This window comes from Centropristis striata, chromosome 2 (assembly GCF_030273125.1).
Source record: "Centropristis striata isolate RG_2023a ecotype Rhode Island chromosome 2, C.striata_1.0, whole genome shotgun sequence".
NCBI classification, from domain to species: Eukaryota; Metazoa; Chordata; class Actinopteri; order Perciformes; family Serranidae; genus Centropristis; species Centropristis striata.
In genome coordinates this window covers 22,516,703-22,541,603 of record NC_081518.1, presented here as the reverse complement: position 1 = coordinate 22,541,603, position 24,901 = coordinate 22,516,703, and the positions used below count along the sequence as shown (strand labels likewise).

Sequence of the window (24,901 nt, the reverse complement as noted above, 5' to 3'; positions counted from 1 at the left end):
CTAATGCAAGATTCACTTTGCAGAAAATCAAGTTTAATTGCCCACACTGCTACTGCTTCTTTGATTGAATATAATCGATTAAATAGAAAAAAAAATTTTTTGTTTAAACTAATGTTTGAAAAGTAAACTCTTCGTGTTCCTCAGGGGTACAGAAGCAAAGTGGAAAAGCTTCCTGAGTTGTCATAAATAGTTGGCAACACTTTATTTGAAGTGGGTATGCATAAGACTGACATGACATCTGTCATTAATATGAAGGAGGCTTTATGCATGTTTATGAATGTTGTCATGAAGTGTCATGAAGTGTCAACTATGTCACATTTAATGCAACGTTGACATTGTTTGAGATGACTGAAACTATCACAGCAAGTCTCAACTCTAATTGGTTGACTAAGGTATACAGATTATGATATACCTTAAGGTATAGATATATCATAATCTGTTTAACTACTTCCTTACTGCCTGTATGAACAAACATGATCACAATTGTTAAAAGAAACTTTTTGGATCCTCTTGGCTTTATGTTTTTTCCTCATAAAGTACAAAATGTACATGTATGTGAATATGTTAGGGCGCTCTGTTTGAGGAAGTAATCCTGTGTTCTTGTCAAAGATCTCAAACAATATCAACTTTGCATTAAAGGTAACATAACTGATCGAATGACACTTCATGACAACATTCATAAGCATGCATAAAGCCTTCTTCATCTTATGACAGTGTCATGTCATGGTTATGCATACCCCTTCAGATTAAGTGTTACCAAATAGTTTACACATCTTCAAAAAAGTTATTTAACATGGTTAAGAGTAAAAAAGTGGATTTTTTTTTTTTTTTTTTTTACAATGTTTTCGTGCAACAAGTATGATCCTGGAGTTGATGATGTTCAGGCTGAGCCTCTGTTTTTAGCAGGCTTTGTCAAGTTTACATTTGTAGTACAACAACTTTCAATTTTGACTTTTTAAAAAAAATTCCCCTCATACCAATTTGTATTTTTTTTTGGTAATTAGTTTCCTTTTAAACACAAATTTGTAGATGTATCTGTGTATCTGTGTATTTTCTTCTACTTTTAGCAAATTAAAATGTAATTTCTATTAAATTAAATTGAGTTATTCCACAAACTTTCCAGGTATCAACTGCAAAAGTTCCACCTGGTGTACAGCAGTGGTGGAAGAAATATTCAGATCTCTTACTTTAGTAAAAGTACTAATACTACACTGTGAAATTACTCCACTAAAAGTAAAAGTCCTCCTTACGCATAAAAACTGAGAGAAAGGATGACTAGATATCGATTGTGTGCTGCAAAAAGATAGATAACTGCATGTTTAACCTTTGATGGTGAGACAGGGGCGACGTTTTGGTTCCAGACTTCTCCGGCCTGTGAAAAACAAAGTGAGATTCAAGAGGTTTGGATAAAACATTGTGACAGTTTGAGACAAAGTATTTGAGATTTTTAAACTAGTAAAGTCGAATAACCGAACAGGGTTTTACCTCCAGAGCGTGTGTGTACTGCTCCAGCTTCTTGTCAATCTTGGAAACAGGAACAGGAGGCTGCGTCTTCTTTATGCTGCTGGTGCTTTAAAAGATGGATAAAAGTTCACTTCAGTCATGGTGAAAGTTTGTTTCTGTTAGAAATCTGCCATTGCACAAGATTCATATTTTTGAAATAATAGTTTAAATGACAAGTTAAGTTTTATCGAAGCAGTTTGTCTGTTTGAGAGAAATCGGACTTTCTTCTTACCTTCATTGTCATTTTTTTAAAAATGTTTTTTTTTAAATTAGATTTTTACTCTTGACACACAAACACAGCCTCACCTTTTCTTCAGAGATTCAGTTCTCTCTATGATCTGAGGGAAGAATTCAGACAATCGATGGTTAAAATTCGAAGGAACACGGAATCAGAATCAGAATCACCTTTATTGTCATTGCACAGGGTAACAAGTACTAGTACAACGAAATTAGCCATCATCCCATCCAGAACGTATAAAACACACACAAACAATATGACAGAGGTGAACAGGACAGGAAGACAGAGATGAAGAGAAAGAAATACAGCACAACATGAGGGGAGGAAAGGAGGAAAACAACAATGAAAAAGAACCTCAGCACAGCTACAGTAACGCACACTTTTTATTGAAGCAGGCTGCAGTACAGAGCAACAAGCTGGCACAAAGTTATATTTTCTTCCCGTAGCGAGGCAGAAACTGATGTTCTCTGATGGAGGGTGGAGTCTGAGAAAACCCCCAAAATGTGGAACATGGAATCAATTAAAATGAGCTGAAGGTGATTCTTTATTTAGCTTTCCAGATAACTGTGTAACCCTGCTGGAAGAGAGTCTCTGTGTGATTACTTGATTAAGCTCTGAATGACATAAGGTGAAGAAAATAATGATTATTATAATAAATAAATAATAACCCATATTTATCCAGGATTTTTTTTTACATGGTTAAACCAGGACTAAAAATAATCTTTTAAGAGGCAAATAAAATCAGACGATTAAAAAATGTAAATGTAAAAAAAAAATGTAATTAAATACCCAACAATAATATTAAATAAAAATACATATAATAAATCAAATAAAAATAGAATACAGTAAATAAATACATCAAATAAATGTGCTTTCATTAAGTGATTTAAAAACAAACTTCTATCTATCTATCTGTCTATCTGTCTATCTATCTATCTATCTATCTATCTATCTATCCATCTATCCATCTATCCATCCATCCATCCATCCATCCATCCATCCATCCATCCATATTTACCAGTTGAGCTCTCCTGAAAATCAGTTAATAAACTTATATTTATCAGAGACTAATAAACAACATTTACACTGTAACTTGCATGATTAATCCAAAACAACTTTTAACATCCAGAGTGTGCAAACCATGTTTTCCAGTATTTATCTACAGAAATGTGATATTTTTCTCCACATCTTTGTGATAATTATTTTTTTATGCTTCCATAAAATTTACAACCTTTAATCCAAACAAACGAGCAACAGTTTTTCAACCATGTAAAGCACTTAAAAAAAAAAAGCTGTATAAATATGGGTTATTATTAAGTGATTTAAGTGATTTAGGCAGGTCTGCGTGAGATGACCAATGCCTGGACCAGGACCTGAGCTGCCTTCTGAGTGAGAAACAGGTGGATTCTCCTAATGTTATGCAGCAAGAATCTGCAGGATCTGGTGGTGGCGGTGATGTTTGCATTGAGGGACAGTTGGTTGTCGAAAGTCACGCCAAGGTTTTTAGCGGTTTCTGTGGAGGCAACCACTGTGTTCTGGCCAGTGATGTGGAGGTCAGTGGTGGGGGAGCCCTTCCCTGGGAGGTAAAGTAGCTCAGCCTTTCCCAGGTTGAGTTTGAGGTGGTGTGAGGACATCCACTGGGAGATGTCGGCCAGACATGCAGAGATACGTGCTGCTGCCTGTGTTTCAGACTGGGGAAATGAAAGGACTAGCTGGGTGTCGTCGGCATAGCTATGATAGGAGAAGCCATGCGAGTGGATGAGAGAGCCGAGTTGGTGTATACTGAGAAAAGGAGCAGACCAAGGAAAGAGCCTTGAGGGACCCCAGTGGTGAGTGGACAGGGTTCTGACACAGAACCCCTCCAAGTTACACGAAAGGTCTTCCACCTGGTGTACAGCGGTCCTTGAGATAGGACTTGAGTAGAGAGAGGGCAGAGCCAGATACTCCAAGGTGGTGAAGGGTGAAGATGAGGATCTGGTGAGCAACAGTGTCGGTAGCCACAGAAAGGTCCAGTAGAACCACCACAGATGAGAGAGAGGCCGCTTTTGCCTTGTGAAGCTGTTCAGTCACAGCAAGGGCAGTCTCTGTTGAGTGGCCCTTCTTAAAACCAGACTGGTGACTTACATCACATAAATAATAAGGTTAACTTCAACATGTTACGGTTATGTAATCAGTGTACTTATTTTAACCTAAAACATGATCTTTTCTTCAATATATCCAAGTAGCTTTGTTGCCTAAACCAACCAAAGTATTACTGTTTCCGAACATTAACCATGTTTTAAACTGTGATTATGAGTTTTTTGTTTGAGAACATGTTGATCCCCTGCCACAGGTAGAGGAGATAATTTATGAAAATGACCTGCCAGCACTCACCGTGTATTTATTTGAGACTTTGCTGTTCACTTCATCCTGTAAAGAGACACAAATTATTGCAGCAGCTCTCACAAGAGTCATTTAAATTACTTTAAGTACAATTTGGACATGAAGCACAAACAAACCCCTCCCACCTCAGTGCTAAGGACTTACTGGGTAAAACTGAACGAGGAGTTTCTGGAGGAGTCGCAGGGAACATGTAAGAGACAACGCATGGTTAACATCACACAACACTACACTACAAACATCCCCAAATATCCCTTCAACTTGGAGCCATTTGTGTCACCATCACAATTCCTGATCCAACACATTGGTCAAAATCTGCACATCAGCTTTATCACATATTCCAGAGGTTAGTGGCAGCATCCTCATTACAAGAAATAGTTAGACTGTAATACTCTCTAACATCCAAACATTACTAAAAAAGTATGCACTAAACAACTGTGATATCCTGGAAAATGCAGATCACCCCACAACATCACATAATTATTTTCATGGTTTCTAACTGAGGAGTTGAATTTTGCTGCATGTGCAGATAATAAGTGCATTAAAATTCTGATTATAAATTTTCCAACTTGGTTGTTAAATGCTGCTGCAAAATTCAGGTAAAAAAAGCAGAACTTGTTATCTGACACCAAATAAACTCATATTTTATGGCATTTTACTCTATAATCTTTGGGAAACAAAAGCACTGTGAGACAGACTAACAGTCATCTCCACCGCAGTTGTACTTATTGATGATGATGTTCACTTCAATGCTGTTTAAATCTAGAAAACATTAGACCACCTTCTGTGTGTAATGGTGCAATTTCAACAATTGTTCCTATAATTTTTCTTGTTTTCTAAAATTGTTAATACTTATATATTTCTTGTTAATATTGCTTGTTGACTATGTATTGATGCTTTTAAAAAAAATGTTGTACATTTTTATTGCTGTAACACTAAGAGTTTCCCTGCTGTGGGACTTAAAAAGGAATATCTTATCTTATCTTCAGTTTGAAGCCATACCTTGAACGTGGGGCTCATGGGGCCGTAGTTCATCGACTCGTCGCCTTCGCTGCTGCAGACAGACGCTGCAGATCTTCTGTTCACCTCCTCGCTCCTCCATTCCTCTGCTGACCTCTAGATAAACACCAACATATAAAATATTAATATCTCATTAACAGAAGTCTGATAAATAGCTATAAGTCATGATAAACAGTATTCTGACTGTCTTATTGTGTATAAAAGTATTATGTAATGAACGGCGTTCCTTAATAGCTGTTCTTTTCTCTGTTTAAAACCTGTAAAAGGTGTTCCCACTGCTCACCCTCACTGTGTTATTTGGTGGCAAAAGACTAATAAAACTCTGGCAGAGCGTTGGTGCTAAAAGTAGGAATTTGTTACAACATCTTACATCAGCGCTGCTTTCGTCAGGCTGCACGCCTCATTTCTGCACCCCGCGAGCCAAAGCTGCATTCTTTCACTTTATTACTTTCAGATTTAACAAATTCTATGAGCTGTGATTTTCCTAATAAGCATGCATGTGTTTGATCAAAAGTGTTAGGAAATGTGCCGCGAAAAACAAAGGCGTGTTTGGAGTTATGTCAGCACAGTCTAGAAAACATCCGTCATAACTCCACACAATGTGAAAGTTGGATAAAACTAACAAAATACATTTTATAGATAAAACTTTTAAGTTTTAGAGTAAAATATTATTTGATTCAATTTTATTTTAAATGTATAATTATATTATATCAAATGACATTATATTACCAGTCTATTATATTATCAGTATTAAATACTATTATATTATATATTATCAGTAAATCACATTACCAGTATATTATATAATATTATTATTTTTTCTAATTATAAAAAGGAATCCAATGGAGCAAATAAAATCAGACAATTGATAAAATACTAAATAAATAATGGAATGAAATATAATATAATAATAATATAATACAAAATAATATTATTTATAATAATAACAGTTAAGACATGTTGGAAATAAAACTGTGTGTTAGCATCAATTAAGGGATTTAAAAAAAGGTTTGATAAGCAATATAAAAAAGATTTCAGTGATTCTGCAGACTCAGATCTTCAGGCAGGCAGTTCTAGTGTTTTACAAAGTTTGGTCCTCGTTTATTTTGTTCTTGTTGATGTGCATAATTACGCACATGCTTGTGCACGCGGATGACGTGATGCACATTCCTGCTGATGGTTTCAAACTATTCAACTGATCTGCATGTGGAAGTAATGCTGCAAGAAACGCAACAATGCGTCAGCAAAGGCAGCGAAATGCTATAAAACTTGAATAAAGTAAGCACATTTCTAACTTGTAAGACAAATACGCTTTGAAAATGTTTTATGAGGAAGGAAATTAATTCAACATGTTTGTTGTTTTGGTGGGTAACGGAACGTAAACAGAAACTTTGTTAACAATACAACTCAACAGGGGAACTTTATTATTAAAAAAAGTTTATCTGCTGGGAGGCTGAATGTTCTCAACACAACTCATTGTAATGAGCTCAGTAGATCGAGAAATCTTGTGATCAGGACTGACAGGACTACAGAGAATAATGCTAAATTATGCTCATTAAGTTTACTAAAATGAAACAGTTCCTTTCTCTGGGGAGCATGTGCTCAGTTAATTTGATGGAGATTTCATTAGATTTAGTAATGTCTGGGGTATTAATAGAAATTGTAGTGTGATTGTGGTGCAAGAGGAAAGGTCATCTAGTCAACAAAAACATTAGAATTAATTTTCTGGGGGGCAATACATATCTACTGCACTATTAATCAGTTTTCATTTAAACTACCTGCTCATACTTTTATCTTCCCATTGCAGCAAATGTAACACTTCAAATCAGATTTAAGCTTGGTAAAATGATTTTTTATGCACATGGAATGAGCTGCAAAATACTTTACTTTACTTTAGAAGTACTTCCTGCGTTGATATTTTTTTCCTGCCCTGAAGAAAACTTGTTCCTGTTTCACATAAAGCCTGACTCGGGTGATATGTGTTATGGATATTGTTAGTATGGTCTCTATTCTTATCTTCTCTAACTCCCTTGAGTTGCTTTTATGTTTTGTATAATGGAAACACCAATCAAATGGCACCTATCATTTTTAGATGTTCACAGGTAGAGCAGCAGTAGAGGTAGTAGAAGTATGAACAGTATTATTGGAAAACAAACCTTGTCTGGCATCTTGTACTCCTCCTCCTCCCTGTGTCTCTGCTCCCTCATGAGGCGGAGGTCTCCCTGCCCATCTTCCTCCCTGTGTCTCTGCTCCCTCATGAGGCGGAGGTCTCCCTGCCCATCCTCCTCCCTGTGTCTCTGCTCCCTCATGAGGCTGAGGTCTCCCCGCCCATCCTCCTCTCTGTATCTCTGCTCCCTCCTGAGTTGGAGGTCTCCCTGCTCCTCCTCTTTGTGTCTCGGCTCCCTCCTGAGGCGGAGGTCTCCCTGCCCCTCCTCTCTGTGTCTCGGCTCCCTCCTGAGGCAGAGGTCTCCTTGCTCCTCCTCTTTGTGTCTCGGCTCCCTCCTGAGGCGGAGGTCTCCCTGCTCCTTCTCTCTGTGTCTCTGTTCCCCCCTGAGGTGGAGGTCTTCCTCCTCTCTGTGTCTTGGCTCCCTCCTGAGGTGGAGGTCTTCCTCCTCCTTGTGTCTCGGCTCCCTCCTGAGGCGGAGGTCTCCCTGCTCCTCCTCTCTGTGTCTCTGCTCCCTCCTGAGGTGGAGGTCTTCCTCCTCTCTGTGTCTTGGGTCCCTCCTGAGGTGGAGGTCTTCCTTCTCCTCATGCATGAAGCTCAGTTCTTCTTCCTCCTGATCTTCTTCGTCTCTGAGGTTCTGTCTGTTTTCTGTTGACCTCCACTCTCTCTGCAGAGCTTCCTCTCTCCTCTCCTTCTGCTCCTCCTGCTCCACCTCTCCATCCACCCTGCAGGCCCCGCCGCTGTGGAGAAGATGATTTATCAGGTTAATAAAATAAAAATGTTACTGATTAAAGTAATGAGCTCATTCAGACCCCATGAGCAAAGAGAAAATGGAGATAAAACCGGAACGCACCGTGGCCTCATCGTCCCGGCCACCAGGTAGGACGTCCTGTCTGCTGGTTGTCCCGCGGCGTGCTGCAGCCTGGTGTCCGTGGACACGAACACTGTGGAGCTGTATGAAGTCTTAACTTCCTTTCTGTTGCTCGATTTCTGAAAATGAAACAAAAGCAAAGCAGGTAACATGTTACTCTACAGTGATAATATCTAAAAGTAAGGAAATGTACCATGAAATATTAAACATTATGCTTGGAAAGTAAATTTGTATCTAACATTTGAAAGTTGATATTGCCGGGCTGGGTAGTTTCAGAAAACTCAATAAAGGCATGTTTAGTCACACATGTTTTAGTGATGAAAGTTACTATTATCTATCAGTATTATGTGAGTTATTTGTTGTTGTTATTTTATTGTACACCACCATTTTTTTTGTGCAACACATACAAATTGAATATTTAAACAATGCTAAGAGTCTTGACTTGGGTCAGTTTAAGTTGACCTGATGTGGTGTACAAGCTTAAATCCGTTTGATTTTGCAAACCAATGCAAACCGAATCAGCATTTGTCATTATAAGAAGTTCCAGCATATTAAGATGCAGCAGACACCATCAACCTGTGCCGATTGTGTCGCTGCAACAAATCCAACTTGTATTATAAATGTGGTGAGACTGCTGAATATCACACTGATCCAGAACAATACCAGCCATACTGGTCTGTTCAGCAGCTTGTACCTTCTCTGTTGGTCTTGTTGAAGCTTCCTGTGACCGACTGCTTCGTTCTGGCTCACATCGGGCCTTCTCCTGTACACCATCCTGCTGTTTCTCCTCTTCAGGCTTTGGTTTCCACTGTTGTGTTGCAGGTCTCTGCACTCTGGCCCTGCAGTCCTGCTGCACCTCTGGCTCAGTCCGGTTCTCCAGCCTGTGACTCCAGTCGCTGAAGCCCTCGTCCTCCTCCAGCACCAGGCAGCACCGGGGCTTCACCTCCTCATCCATCTCCAGATAATCCTTCTTAATGTCTGTCCCCAGGGCAGAGTCCCTGCAAAATCAGACAAGACCATTTACTCCTGTTTTTACATTTCCTGTCTGTGTTATTGAGCCAACCTATCACTCTCTGCCACTACCTATTTTGTCTCATATCCTCCAGCCTGTTTGCCCAAATGTGCCACATTTCTAAACATAAATCCAGATCTGAGTTATGAATGTTGCCACAAACATCTTTTGTCTGGTTCTTGTTGTTTTTTGGGTGCAGAGTGTCACCCAAAGGTTTCTCACAGTGTTCAGAGCAGGTGGCAGACAGGACCTGCAGCTTCAGGCTCCATGACAACAGATAAACAGCGTCAGCCTCCTGCTCCAGGTCAGCTCCGATCAGCAGACTGGACCTCATCAGCGCTGACTAAACACCTAGAAGCTGATGCATTTTTTCCAGAGAGATTTAAGTGGTTTCTAAATGTTTCTGTGTGTTTAACCTTCGTTTAATTCAGGCTGACAGAGAATTTGGCTGAACAGTGCAAACACAACTTCTACTGTTTCCCTCTGATTTCAGTCTGAAATGAAGCTGATTGTTAGTTGATCCTTTATGTTTATGATGATATTTTCAGACCTGTTTGTTTGTCTGTTAGTTCCCAGGATGTCTCAAAAACTAAGTGAAGTGAAATTAGGTGGGGTGTGACAGCAGGCGGCCTTCTGAAATGTCAAAGAAGCAAAAACAAACAAACACAAAATGTATCCGTCATGACAACAAGCCGGATTATAACCAAAATTACCAAACAGACCACAAGTTACGAAACTGTTGGAGTTATAAAAATGGGGGCATGGCAAAGCTAAATATAAATAATGCACTGCCAGCAAAACATGGACAAGCTTGTGAAAGGCAAGTAAAACCGAAAGCAGATGATGAATCTACACCAAAACATTACTTCCATTAAAGCAAGTACAAAAAAGTTTGGCAAGTCTTTTCTTTCCCATGTTACATTAAAGAGAGACCCCATTGTGTTGGAGTGGGGGGACTTGAAAATATTTTTATCTACAAAGGGGAGGCTCTGCAGAAAAAGTCTGGGAACCAACAAAGTAAACTGCAGTGGATTGCAGGATTACTAAGAAGGACAATAAAGTCTAATCCATCCATCCATCCATCTCTCTCTCTCTCTCTCTCTCTCTCTCTCTCTCTCTCTCTCTCTCTCTCTCTCTCTCTCTCTCTCTCTCTCTCTCTCTCTCTCTCTCTCTCTCTCTCTCTCACTCTCACTCACTCACTCACTCACTCACTCACTCACTCACTCACTCACTCACTCACTCACTCACTCACTCACTCACTCACTCACTCACTCACTCACTCACTCACTATCTATCTATCTATCTATCTATCTATCTATCTATCTATCTATCTATCTATCTATCTATCTATCCATCTATCCATTCATCCATCTATCTATCTACACACAGTCCTGTCCACATCAACACAGAGGCTGTAAAAAGAGTCTGTAGCTTCAAGTTCCTGTCAGTCTCCATCACAGAGAACTTCTCCTGGACCGACAACACCACAGCAGAAGCGGGAGAGGCACAACACCTTAATTATCTGAGGAAATGAGAGGAAAGGACAGGCAACCTCACTCAAAAGCTGCTCGTCATCTTGTATAGATGCACCAGAGAAAGAGAGAGAGGCTGGTGCAGCAGCTGCACCAGAACGGACAAAAAAAGCCTCCGGCGTGATGAGAAAACAGCTCAGGACTTAGTTGGCACTGAACTGTCTGCCATCACTAACATTTTAATAATAAACCCCCCAATACACATCACTGCAGATCTGTCACACTGCACCGTGACTAGCCTGCTGCTGATGCTTTGCACACGGGTTACTTGCTTATATTCTGTACTGTTTTAATCACTGATGTTTATTTTCTTTTATCTCATGCATGTCACATTTTATTTCTTGTAAATACATGTGAAGTCTTTGATAAAATGCACCATTTGAAGCTGACCCAAGTGAAATTTTGTTGTGCTTACATAATGACAATAAAGTTCTTTAATCTTTCAGCCAAACACATTTTTTTCACACAGTGATTTTGCATCATTTCCAACACAAGTCACGTCCTATCAGAACCAGACCTGTTTCTGGCTGTCAGAGCTTCAGTGTCGGCCTGTTGTATTTAATTAACGCAGGCAGGAGGAACCAGAAGCTAATGACTGAACCAGTGAGCCGTGCAGGATGTGATGCAGGAAATGAGTGTGCTCAGCAGCACAGTCTCTAATGAGTCTGACTGATTAGACAAAAAGTTATACAGCAACTTCATCAGCTCGTTCACGTGCAGCATCACTGGACTGTTCACAAACACATAAACATGTTTTCCCCTGTTCTCAGCACTCTGCTATGTGTGTGTGTATTTTTTTTATTTAACCTTTATTTAACCAGGGAATATCCCATTGAGATTAAGAACCTCTTTTTCAAGGGAGCCCTGGCCAAGAGGCAGCAAACACAAAATACAGTTACATATTTACATAAGACACAGACCTTAAACGTGTTATGAGAAACAAGTGCATATTGTGGAATTGGCCTCAATAACTCTCAGTTTGGATTTAAAAGTGCTCAAAGAAACTAAGTCAGTTAGTTTGCAGTCTTTCTGTAGCATATTCCAGCATAAGGTGCAGAGTAAACAAATGCCCTTTTACCCAACTCCGTACGAGCAGAAGGGACAGAAAGCAACAATTGATCTTGTGAAGGAAGAGAATACTGTAAGATCCAGCATTTCTCAGAGTAATTAAGGTGCAAATGTACAAAGGCAGCAGTCCCAATATTGCCTTATAAATGAAAGTATACCAATGACTAGCCCTTTGAGTGGCCAGAGCAGACCAGTATCAGTACTCACTCTGTGTTGTGTGTGAGATCGTGGTGCTGGGGGGCCTCTGGCCAGGGCAGGCACTCCTCTCCTCTCTGCATCTCTCTGGCTCTCCTCCTTCTCTCCCGCTCCACCTCCTCAGCGTCCTCCTGACTCCGCTGGGCAGTCAAACTGCAACAGACATGGACACCAACAGGCTGTCAACACACTCATTAAACACCCCCAAAAACATCATTATCATTATCATTATCATCATTATAATTACAAGAATTTAATAAATTAAGACATGAAATGTTTAACTCTGTGTGTAATGGATCTATGTAATGTGTTATTTCCACTTTTTGAATTGATTTACTGACATAAATAAACTTTTCTATGATATTCTAATTTATTGAGATGCACTTGTTTTCTGTATCTGCTTGCTCTTGTTTGTAGCTTAAGCTATATGATGTTTAAACCCAAGTTTTAATGGCTGTCTGATCGCAGCAAATGTAAATATTCGAGATTGTTTGCTTATAATTTCATGCCTATCTCATGCAGATTAGTCCTGTATCTATTTTGCCACTACTCTCTAAACAACTGTTGCATTATATTAGATGCATGTGTCATTCAGTGAGTTTACTTTGTAATCTATCTGGTAATAAACAAAACATTTTAGAATATTTGGCTTTCCTAAGTGTGTACAAGAGCAGGGATACAAGCCTAACATTTGACCTCACAGTCAAACTCTATCTTCTTTCACCTGAAGCTTATTGTTCCATCAGACTTTTTAAAAGGTAGTCATTAAAAGTGCATTTCAAAAACAAAGATGATAATCAGTAAATACTTCAGGATTCACATAATTCATAAAACAAATCAAGCCAATAGTCGGCAAAAACAAACACATTACAACAAGTGACCAAGCAAGAGATCTTAATAATTTCCTGAAAATATGAAATTTCTTATCCATTGTTTAGATACTTTCAACAACAAAAAAAAACCAGACATCACCAGACAGACGATTATGTAAACTTACTGAATAATATATTTCTGAGTGTGACCCTCTCTTCTTTATATGAATTCAAATGAGTCCTGACATGTTTGGTATTAATGTAAAATTTAAAAATAATATTAAATTAATATAATAACCAACATGAACAAAACTAGTTCTAAAAATATCTCCTCCCAGCTTCCATGTGTTTGATGCTACTTGATCACTTAAAGAAAAACTGAAAAGAGATGTTGAGAATGATGACAACTTCCGTTTTCCAGCTGCCCCAAATCCCTCAATCCCCAGTGCTCAGAGCCTCCAGACACTCTGGCTAAAAGTATGTGGACACCTGAACATTACACACACACATGTGACTGTCGAACATGTCATTACAACATCCTGAGCATTAATCTGCTGCTCTCACAGCCTCCACTCTGCTGCTTTCAGGATTTCCACCAGATGTTGAAGCTGCTGCAGGATTTACTCTCAATCAGACAAAAGAGCATCAGTGAGCCTCAACACTGATACTGAGTGATAAGGTCTGGATCGTTTCAGCTCATCCCAAAGGTGTTGGACGGGGTTTCGAGGTCAAGTTCTTCCACACTGAGCTGGGAAAACAATTTCTTTAAGGGGCTGACTTTGTTCACAGGGGCAACTAGTTCTCCAACAGAAACAGCAGAAGAGGTTGTGTGTCAGTACCACAAATTATGGAACGTAGGCACGTATCGTGCCTCATGTTTCACGGCATATATTAACGTATCGCGGCACGGCTCGCGGGCTCACAGTACAACGGCGCATTCTCAAAATAGCACACACGTATGGCCCGCGGTTGTAGAAAAAGGAGACTGCAGTTTCTGTGGATTTATGTTGTAAAACTACTGACCTTAGGTTAAGGGCAAAAAACTTCTGGTAAAGAGTTATAAAAGACACTTTAAACAGTAAATAAATGTACGTAAATGCCGGAAATGAAGTAGTTACAAGGGTCATGTGGCTGCCGCAAGTGACGTAAAAAAAAGTAAGTTACATTCAAAACCCTGTAACTTACGTAAAGAACGTAAATTAAGTTAGAAATGGTTTACGTTTGTTTTCACATGGGACACAAACCCTGCTCTCCAGGGAAAGTCGGTTGCTTGACCCATCTAACCCATCCATCACCCCAACCAAACGCGGGAATCCGCACTTTTACACTTCGCTTGGCTGTCAATCACTATTACGTCAACAAGATAGTGGCGGCTGCATTACAGCGGACGGTGAAATTCGTAAATATAGCTCCTTTTTCGTTGCCTGTACACACAACCTATATTGACGTTTTGACGGGTCATATTGGAACAAGAGAGATTTTTTTACACAATTTGTTGCTAAAAGTTTAATGCAAATTGAAATAAGACTGTATGATGGAGCATTAAGATTTCTTTTGATCTGAGCACAAACCATGAAAAATGAGCCCCAGACTAAGAGATTGTGGAGTTAAGACAGAAATGAAAGCCATGTAATCGACTCTGAAGTTTGAGGTTTCTCTCAGGTAAGAGGAATTTAAAAACGTAGGAAAAAATTAGTTGTTCTGTTTCATAAAAAGCTTATTCAGTTCTTCTGTTTCGGGAGGGAGGGCCTTGATAACAATAACTCTTTTTATTGTCCAAGCACATCTGGAGGAGCTGGAGCCAGCTGCTGTGCTGTTTCACTTCACTTCAATCTCTGGAGAGAAACAAAGAGAGCGAGGGAGGGATGGAGGAGGTGAAGGGATGGAGGAGGAGGGAGACTGTAATCTGTGTCGCCAGAACTCCATCTCGTCATATTTATCGAGGTCTGGAGAAAATCTAAGTCAAAATATTGGGATAAAAAACAACTTTGGAAATACTCAGTCACCCTTCAGAAATCACAGGAGAGCACTTTTACCAAAATGTCCCATTGTTCTTTTAAAGGATAATCACTGTTTACAACCACGATGACGTCGTGCTCACTAACTAAGTGCTGACAACTTAAAGAAAGTTCTGTACAGCCAGGAGCTCACAAAACATGTCTGAATACAAAAAACATGCAGTCATTCTTTAACCAACTGGTTAGCTTCATGGATTTGAAAGAGGAAACACAGTTTACAGACTGAATTGTTGGTTCAACTTTGACCCACTGCAGTTACTGAAGTTGAGCACAAACAGTTTTCCTGCACGATGAGATTATTATCAACATTTTCAGGCATTCTTACTTTCACTTTTTTACTGTGAAAAAAAGTGGTAAAGATAATCTGGCTAAAATGTTTTTTTTCTTTTTTAAATATCACATTTTCTGAATCGGGTGTCAAACTGATCCATGAAAGGGCCACTGTGGCTGCAGGTTTTTGTTCCAATCGGGCAGGAAGACACCTGATACAACTAGGGATGCACAATATATTCAGAGCCAATACGATACCAATATGGCAACCTTAAGTATCTGCCAAAACCGAAACCAGTCTGATACCGTCTTTTTCTTTCTTTTCAAACATCAGGCTCAAACTGTGAAACTATAGCCCCTTCCATAGTACCGGCCCGCAAATGTCCCGCTATATTACTGGAAAGATCTGTGCTGGCTTTTCACGTTAGGGTGTTCATATTGATCCTGTGAAGGGGTGATATTAGGCCCCTTCATAGTGCAGTCCGGCGTCGTGAAGCAAGGTGGGAGGATAGTGGGAGGAGACGATAGTCAGAGCAGCAGCAGTGCTGCGCAGAAACACAGTGCTAACAGGCTAACAGTTAGCTCTGTAGCAGTACAGTGTGTGCTGCTGCTGCAGGAGGTGTTCACTTAGCGATCTCCGTTTGTTTACAACAAGCACCGGACACTCTGTGCACAGTAAGTGATGCTGGTTAATTCACGATCAGTGGGAGACACCACATACGTACCACACGTACAGTTAGCATGACGGTTTATTTACAATAAGCGGCGGCCGCTGTGCCAAGTTAGGGATGGCGGCCGCAGTGATTGAACAGTGATTCGATGACTGTCGGACCAAGCGGGAAGTGTGTGTTAGACGTAATGCGCAATGTCAAATATCCCGCTTCACCCCGAAGGCCCGTTCACAGTGGTCCCGCTTACAACAGTCCCACCAATTTTCCGCCTCTGTGACTACCTCTGGAGGCGGAGAATTAGTGGGATCACTTGATCCGGGTATCCCGCTTCAGGTGCGTTCATAGTGGAGGTGAGATGTTACAGAGCATAAATGTCCCGGCATTTATGGCATTTGGATGACTCAACTCAATTTTTTTTTTTATTCAAAAAGACTTGCAACCCAACTTGGACTTTCACAACAGTAGCCGTGTTTCCATTAAATGTCGAAGTGGATATTGAAGGGAAATTTTGAAATCTCACATTGATGAAAATTAAAATTTGTGAGTTTCCCTCAACTGGTTTGTAGCAAATAAAGAAAGCTGCATTAACGTACTATGGCCAGCAGATGGCAGTGTAATGTGTTGCTGTAGGCTAATCCGTCAGTAAACAGGAAAAGAAAAAGAGAGAAAACAACAACAAGAGATTGCTAATTGGAGAGATAATGGACAGAAGTCTTCAGGAATTAAACTGGGCAACTTCTAATTATTCTTTCATGTCAGAGAAAACTGCTGTGAGTCATGCGAGTTAGATGTTTACTACGTCAGCACCTTTTAAGTAAAAGCACATCAGAAAAACCACCTCAAGTGAGCATGAAATTTGTATTTTTGAAAGTTTTATCAAATTTTGATGTTTCCATAAAGCTTTTCTCATGCAAATCTTGGAAATGCAAAGAGAAATTAGTTGATGGAAACATGACAAATGACTAGTGACTTTACTTGGACCTAGCATTTTAACTTGAAATGACTTGAGTTTGCCATACCTGATATTTGCAATATTTTCTAGTTTGTACTGCAACTGCTGCAAAACAAACTCCTACAAGAAAAATAGTATAAAAGTAATAAAGTTTTTTAACCATCTTCTTTAATCATTTATGTGTCCTTGCTGAACTGTAGTGTTTAAACAGTAACACAGAGAGGGAGTTTGGTTCTAAAACAGTTGATTTTATCTGCTTAAGCCTCACATTAGCCTAAGATAAACTTTACATCGTCATAAAGAACCAGGACTCCTGAGATTTCTGATTAAAGCAGATGGTGAATTGAGTCCAAATGCTGCAGCAGCATCATGGAAGAAAAACCGGCCAAAGCCTCGAGCCTGTTTGATCTCATTAATAAAGAAATAACACACAAACTATTTCTACTGGCTACTTGTCGGTGAATTCAGAGCAAAGGCCACGACCCAAAAACATGATTAATACTCCAAACATGTCATCTCGTCAGCTCATCAAACATTCGTCTGAGTGAAATCATCTTTAAAGAGCAAATTGAAATCTAAAGGGCTGATGGATGTCGCTGGTTGTGGCTGCTGGTGAGGACACCGGCCATGCACGCTGTGACTCATGCTGTGGTCATTATTCTGTGGGAGAGTGACCTACATAAGATCAAACCCACTGGAGATGGAGTAGTAGAGGGAGACTTATTGGCAGTCTTTAGTTTGTGTAAATCAGTTTGATGTGTGATCGGGATGTTTTGGACCTCAGTCAGGACATTTTTTGGGGGGAGAACTGGATCAACTGGGGACGAGGTCTGACCGTCTGGACCTCATCATCGCTGCCTGAAACACAACAGGGGGAAGAAGAATGAAATCCTCAAAGGGCCCAATCGCTGTTGCATGTTTTAAAGTGTAAGCTGACAACTACAAATCATAAATGCATATATTACTCCTAACTCTTTCCAGGTGAAGCTGTTTTCAGTGCAAACTATACATTATTTTATGTGCACAAGAAGGATCCTGGTCAAGTTATCTTATTATCAAGATAGCAGATAATAACTTTATATCTTGTGTCTATGTTTTAAACATTCTGCTCCCTTTTATAGCGAATTATGGGTTGTGAGCAATGGACTTTTAGGGGGAGGTAGCAGGTGAACAATAGATGCAACACAGAAGTGGGTGAACATCATCTGAAAGCTGGAACCTGAAGATTAATTTGAGATGCAGCTCAGCACTGTGAGTCAAGTTGTTCTGGTCAGAAATCTCTAATAAAAATGATGCAATTAATCAATCCTTGAACCTATTAAGGTGTATAAAGGTTCAGACATTATTGTTTGGCCTTCTGGAGTTAATTTCCCTGCTCTCCATGCACAATGTCCCATAACTTGATGCAACATTTTGTGTGTTTATACCATTTTACAGACATTTGCTGCTGAATTAGACTTTTTTTCTATTTCAAGATGAATCAGAATAGTCAAAAACCCTCCAGAATAATTGGCATGTAATTTCCTGACATCATATCATGACATGGTTGGTACCAATGGCTATCTTCTCAATTGCCTTAAAATTGTGCCTCTGAAAGAAAAAAACAGCAAAAAAATCTGATGTTCCTGCAGTGGGTCAGTGGAACTTTCAAGGGGATTTACAACTAATTTTCAACAGCAAATACGTTCAAAAAATGATTCGATTTTGTATTAATACAATAGGTAAATGTTGTTAATTAAAGGCAGGAATGATGCTTACTGTTTGTAAACTGAACTATTTAAACTTGGCCATTCCTCCCAGGTCGATGTAAGTAAAAGCAGCGTTTCACCTCACTATACTTTTTTTTCAGCGCTGTGTCCACTATTTTTGCAGCTTTGTGCCCAAAGGTGACACCCAGAGATCTCCCTAACACAGAAAAATAAAAATAAAATTCAAACTACTGGCAGAGGACAGTGTCTCTGCAGATACTTATTGAGGGTCAGAATTAATGATTGAGAGTATATGTATATGTACAAGTACATAAATCCTCATTTAGGAGTATATAGTTTACTTTTAAAATATCAGGCGAGAGCCAAAATATCTGCTCCTGCGCTTCAGTTTCTGCTCATATAGACTTCAGCGTTATTAAACTCTTTATGGTGATGTTGAGGCTCTTACAGTACTTAGTGGAGGATTAAGAAAAGGTTGTGGTTTTGTTTTAATACAGAAAAAGTCCGGCAGTGACTTCAGACAGCAATTTTATTAACATTTAATTCAAACCAAACTTAACCAAAGAGCTTCAGCTGCCAAACCGAACTACAGACCGGATTCTGGACGCACTTTGGTGTTAACGTCCGGAGCTTTGAACGCCCGCCATCCACCAAGGCACCAGCTCTCTGTGACTCAAGTGCAGCAGATAAACGTCTCATTTACTGAAAGCTTCTGAACAAAATCCAAGCAGTGACTTACATTTGACTTCACATCGTTATTGGGAAAACAATTTTGTGCAGACTAAAGACTTTTAAGGAGACAGGGTTGCTTGTGCATGTTAAAGTATAGACTTCTTCTTTTAGACTTCAGGTTTTTGCAGGAAAACCATCAGCCTCACAGTGATGACAGATGCTGTTGGGATCACAGCTGAGGGCAACAAGTCGCTGCCTTCTAATAAAAGGCATTCACTGTTTAATCGCTAACTGTAGTTGCAGGTGATGAATGTCTGATCTGCTTTTCTCACAGTGAATAGCAGCAGTTACAGGGCATTGTCTCTGCAGGACAGTCTGTCCTTCCAGGTACCTCCAGGCTCTGCTGGGACATTTAACTTGATGCTGTGAAGCTTAAATGTGAAACGAGCAAATTATGGGGGAAATCTGTCTTATACGCATCACTTTTTCCACCATTTACACAATGAGGCAATGGAGGCCTGGGGAACTGCATTTTCGTTGTGTGCGTATATGTGTGTGTGTGTGTGTGTGTGTGTGTGTGTGTGTGTGTGTGTGTGCAGGAGGGGGTTCAGGACTCAGCCAGATGATGTCATGGCCATTAAGGAAGTTGCAGCAATAAAAGAAGCCATTGAACTCAGAGCTCAGTGTCATTTTTTTTAGTGAAGTCACGCAGCAATGTTCCACTGATCACTGAGGAAACAAGCAGCTCACTGACAGCAGCAGGCAGACGGATACAGATACAGGAGACAACACGTGGAGTTATGGCTCCTGGTGCCTCTGACAGCACATAAATCACAGCAGAGTGTAGTAAATGGCCAAACTCGGCACACATAGGAATAAGTAGCAACAGGGTGCAAAACTACAGAGACCCAGCGGGGTCAGCAGAGACAAAGAAATGTGTAAATCTGTGTGCATGGATTATACATTTTGCTCTTGGAATCATAATCCTTGTGAACAGATTTATAAACCGCCTGCACAGATTTACACAAGGTCTTTTGTCTTCTGCTGACCCCAGGGAGACTCCTTGCAACAAAGAATAAAAGGATGCCATAAAATATGATTATATTGATTGAATTGAATTGTGATGATAGAGAAATTAGAGCGTCCAGCATCTTTCCAAAGAGAGAGTATTACGTATTCTTTTGGGCTGATTTTGCAGTTATAAATGTTATTTAGTGCAATTAGAGTAATAATGCTAATAAAGATAGATCTATTCAGGAGTCGATGCAGCATGATACAGAATAAACTTAGTTTTATAATTAACTATATATATATATATATATATATATATATATATATATATATATATATATATATATATATATATATATATATATATAGTTTGAATATATATACATATATTTTTATTTCTTTTTTAAAAAACAACCTAAGTATCAAAAACAGTTGTCATTATGCAGACAGATTGGATTATTTACATCATTATAAATAATTGTTACTGTATTTACATGTAAATCACACATAATCAATCTGAGGTTTATCAGTTTATCAATGGACGTTTATCAGCACTTTTTAATCTATAACTTTCTAACAGAGTATTATCAGCTCATTCAGTGGCTGTTTGCTATTTCAATCCGTTTGTTAAGTTTAGGCACCAAAAAAAGGCTTTCAGAAACTAACTTCACTTGTTATAATGTGTGTAGTGATGGAACTAAAAGAGTTGTTCTGTAATGTTCAGACTTGAGGAGAAGTTTACCCTCAGTCTCTCACACTCCAGTGGTAAGGTTGCAGATTTTAACTCCAGTCGGGCTCCTGAAAATGACATTACCATTCAACAAAACTGCATCATCCGGTAGGTTTTGCAGGAAACTTATTTTCCCCAGGATCAGCATCACAAATATATTTATAATCAAAGTCCACAAGTCAGCCTAGAGAAGAGGTCATGGTGGATGTATGGGTCAAACAAACACAGGTCTTTCACCCAGGAGACGCTGTTTGTGTCCCTTGTGAAACCAAAAGTCAGCATTGATTTATTTGAATGTAACTTACATAATAAACATACCAACTTTAACCTAAAATGTGATCTTTACCTAAACCTAAGTGAGTAGATTTGTTTCAGCTCACAACAGTAACTACATGTGTTAGACTGCGACTGTAATCTTGGAAATTAATTAAAAAGCAAAAAAACAACAACAAAAAAACAACCTCAAATGTAATGGAGAAGTCTGGGTTAGAGAACAGGGTTGGAGCTCCAATGTTTTTTTCAGTGATTCACAAATATTTTAAGAAGCTGTCACTAACACACTGTGATACACACTGCTGTCTGGTTCCTCTACATCTATATAAAGATCATCAAGTCTCTCTATCCATCAAACTGTCACCTGCTCAGGAACAATCAGCTGTTGGTGATGGTGATGATGGTGATCATATTATAAGCACTGATGGTTAAGTTAGTTGTTATTCTGTCACTGATGTACATTCAACATTTTATGTGATCTTGAGATGGATCTTTAGCATAATGTTTCACATATTTTTCATTAATTCATTTATTTACGTTGTATTTCACCATGTTTTGTGTGTTCTGTTTTGTCTGGCTACGAGACGATTCTCCCTCCAGAGACAATAAAGTTAAAGTTCAGATAAACACAAGAAAGCGGCTTTACACTTTAGAATGAATCTGAGTCTGGAATTCAGATTTACCACTTGTTGTTATCTTATCAGACTGTGAGAGTCAGTCAAAGCTCCAAAACATGCTCATAGTTACACCTTAAAATCTCCAGAATGAAATCATCTGTACATTTTCAACCACAACACACATCACAACACTGATCGGGTGTTTCCTCTGCTGTTCTTTTGTGCATATAAACTGTTATATATTAGCTCATTATAAAACTCAGGCAGATAAGTGAAAGTATCAATAGTATCAGAAGTATTAATATTACACTCCTGCACAAATAAAAGTCCAGCATTCAGAGTGGAACAGAAGGACAGAATGGAGATTTTAGTGTAAGTGCAACATGACGCAGGAGAAAATAAGTTCTGTAAGACTGTGTTTTCAGACAAAAATGTATTGAAAATAAAATGATTCATTATGCAGTAACTTATGCACCTTTATAGTATTGTAAATTATTGTATTCCTGTATTTAAATATAAACCATATGTTATTGAAAAATCTGGGTGAAAGTGAATTTAAGTATTTCATAAACTGCTGCATAGTCTCATGTTTTTTTAAATATACAGTACTGTGCAAAAGTTTTAAGCAGGTGTGGAAAAAATGCTGTAAAATAAGAATGCCTTCAAAAATAGAAATGCAATTAACAAAATGCAAAGTGAGCGAACAGAAGAAAAATCTAAATCAAATCAATATCTGGTGTGACCCCACTTTGCCTTCAAACCAGCATCAATTTTCTAAGCACTTCCAGACTTTTGCACAGTACTGTATATCTGCAAAATAACTGTTACGGTGAAATGAATGCAGTGGAGCGAAAAAGAGAAGAAGAAGTAAATTACAAATACCTTTAAATTGTGACAATTTATCTAGACAGACAGATTTTCTCCTGCAGGAACAAATAAACAAAATAAACTTGTGATGATTCTGTGTGGAAAAGTATTCCTGTCTCACCTGATGAGGTTCTGCAGAACTTGCTTGCTGGAGCTTTTCCTCCTGATGGACTCTGACATGGTGGACTGCTCCTGCTCTGTGGTCCTGATTCTGGTGCTGGTCCTGGATGTGACCCTGGTTGTGGTCCTGGAGACTCAGATGTTTCCTACAGCTGCTCTCTGGTTCCTCTCCGTCTCTCTCTCTCTCTCTCTCTCTGTTCAGCTGCAGCTCTCTCCTCCCTCCATGTGGTTTTCATTGACCCCCCCTCCCTTTCTCTCACCCTAACAGGGGTCATGTGACTCACCCAGGGGGAAAGTAAGATGATATCATAACAGTGGATCAGTGATCATATTATATGCATGTGTATTGTGCATATTCATATTGAGAGGAATGTTTCACAGCAACTGTTTGTATACAGTCATTTCTTTAACATGTTTAAAGACTCCAGCGTATTATAGGAGAAATAATAAACTTACATGCAGCTTCAACTCTCTCTGTTGTTGTTTTCTAAATAAAAAACAGATTTTGCTGTTATTCTAGAAACTGTAGAAAGTGACTTTTGCATATTTTCTGGAAATTATAGATATATTTCTTGGGAATTTATACGTTTTCCATTGACTGTTAGGTGATTTATAGCCTATTAAGAGTAGGTGACTACCCCCCTTTCTACAACATGTTGTAGGTTAAAAGGTCAAGTTGACTTTTTGTAATTGATTAGTTTTTGTTTTCTGTTGAATTCCAGGTAACAGAGAAAAACCCTGGAAGTGTCTCATCAGTCAGTAAAGATGATAAATGACTGTGGATATAATGTCTAAAAACAACAGTTAAATTAATGTGCACATGACAGACAAGAAGTTCTGTGTTTTTCTCTTTTACGTAAATGTTTCCAGTCATAGGACACTTTATATTGTTACTTTGCAGAGCACTAAGAAAGAAATAACATCTCTATCTTCAATCTAACAGTATAATACAATCACTCTTGCAGAATTGAGCTACTGTTTTATATTACACTTTCATGATATACTAGAGGTATATTAGTGTACATTTGGAAATAAGTGCTCTGAAGCATGGTGTGTTCACTGGTGTGTACAAAAGGATGGGTTAAATGCAGAGTTTGAATTTGCCCATTGTGGGACTAGTAGGGGAATCTAACTAAATCTATACGTCTCTTCTCCTTGTGTGAGATTTTTTTTTCTTTTGTACATGTTCTGTGACAATTCAATGTTTTTTATATAGCCCTGAAGGGAAAAACTGCTTAAAAAAGGTAAACTTTAACGGAAAATAAATGTAATCAACTAAACTAATTTAAGGGAATTTAAATAGAATTTCTGATGTAAAAAATGTATAGGAATTGTTAATTATTATACAGTGAAAAAAAGTAGTAAAAGGTTTTTGTTTATCTTGTGGTTCTGGAAATCAAAGGCATATTAAAATGAAAAAATAATAAACAGCAGATAAGTGAGTTGAAATTAGAAGTTTGTCTGAGAGAAGAGGCCATGGTGTGTGAGACTCAGATATGAGCAGCAGCCTGACAGCGAGGCTGCAGAATAATGAGTTCTGCTGGATCTGGTTTCTGTTCAGTAGGTTATGAATAAGAAATGGATGCTCAGAACAGGAGCAGCTGCTGGAGGGACGAGTCCCGCTCAGAGTTCTGTCAGAGCATCAACTGTCTGTCTGTCTGATTAACTGTCTGTCTGATAAACTGTCTGTCTGTCCGTCCGTCCGTCCGTCCGTCCGTCCGTCCGTCCGTCCGTCCGTCTGTCTGATTAACTGTCTGTCCGTCCGTCCGTCCGTCTTTATCTGTCTGTCTGCCTGTCTATCTCTATCTGTCTGTCTGTCTGTCCGTCCTTCTCTCTATCTGTCTGTCTGTCTGTCTGTGTTCAGACTGTCAGATTAGCCCCTCTGCTCTCTGAACATGGAGACAGAAGTGAAACTTTTCTCTGTAAAATCTCTCTGTCTATCAGTCCAACACACAGATGTGCATTAGGTCACACATGCATTTCCAGCCAACACTGATTTACACTCTTACTCTCACACACACTGTTCTCTCTCTCTCTCTCTGACTGTCTCTTGCCCACCCCCCAAATCCCGCGGGAGCTTGAAACACTCACAAACACTCCACAAAAGAGGGTTTCCACAGCAACACTCCCACAGCTCTTAACTGAGCCTGACTGTAAGAGCTCGCCATGACGGAGCCGCCGCCCCCAACGCCAACTT

At 39.2% G+C, this 24,901-nt stretch overlaps 1 pseudogene; it reads right to left on the bottom strand.

Moving 5' to 3' along the window:
• LOC131981818 (non-muscle caldesmon-like) overlaps positions 1–22,764 on the bottom strand; it is a 35,368-nt pseudogene extending 12,604 nt beyond the window's left edge.
• Between the last annotated feature and the right edge of the window lie 2,137 nt (positions 22,765–24,901).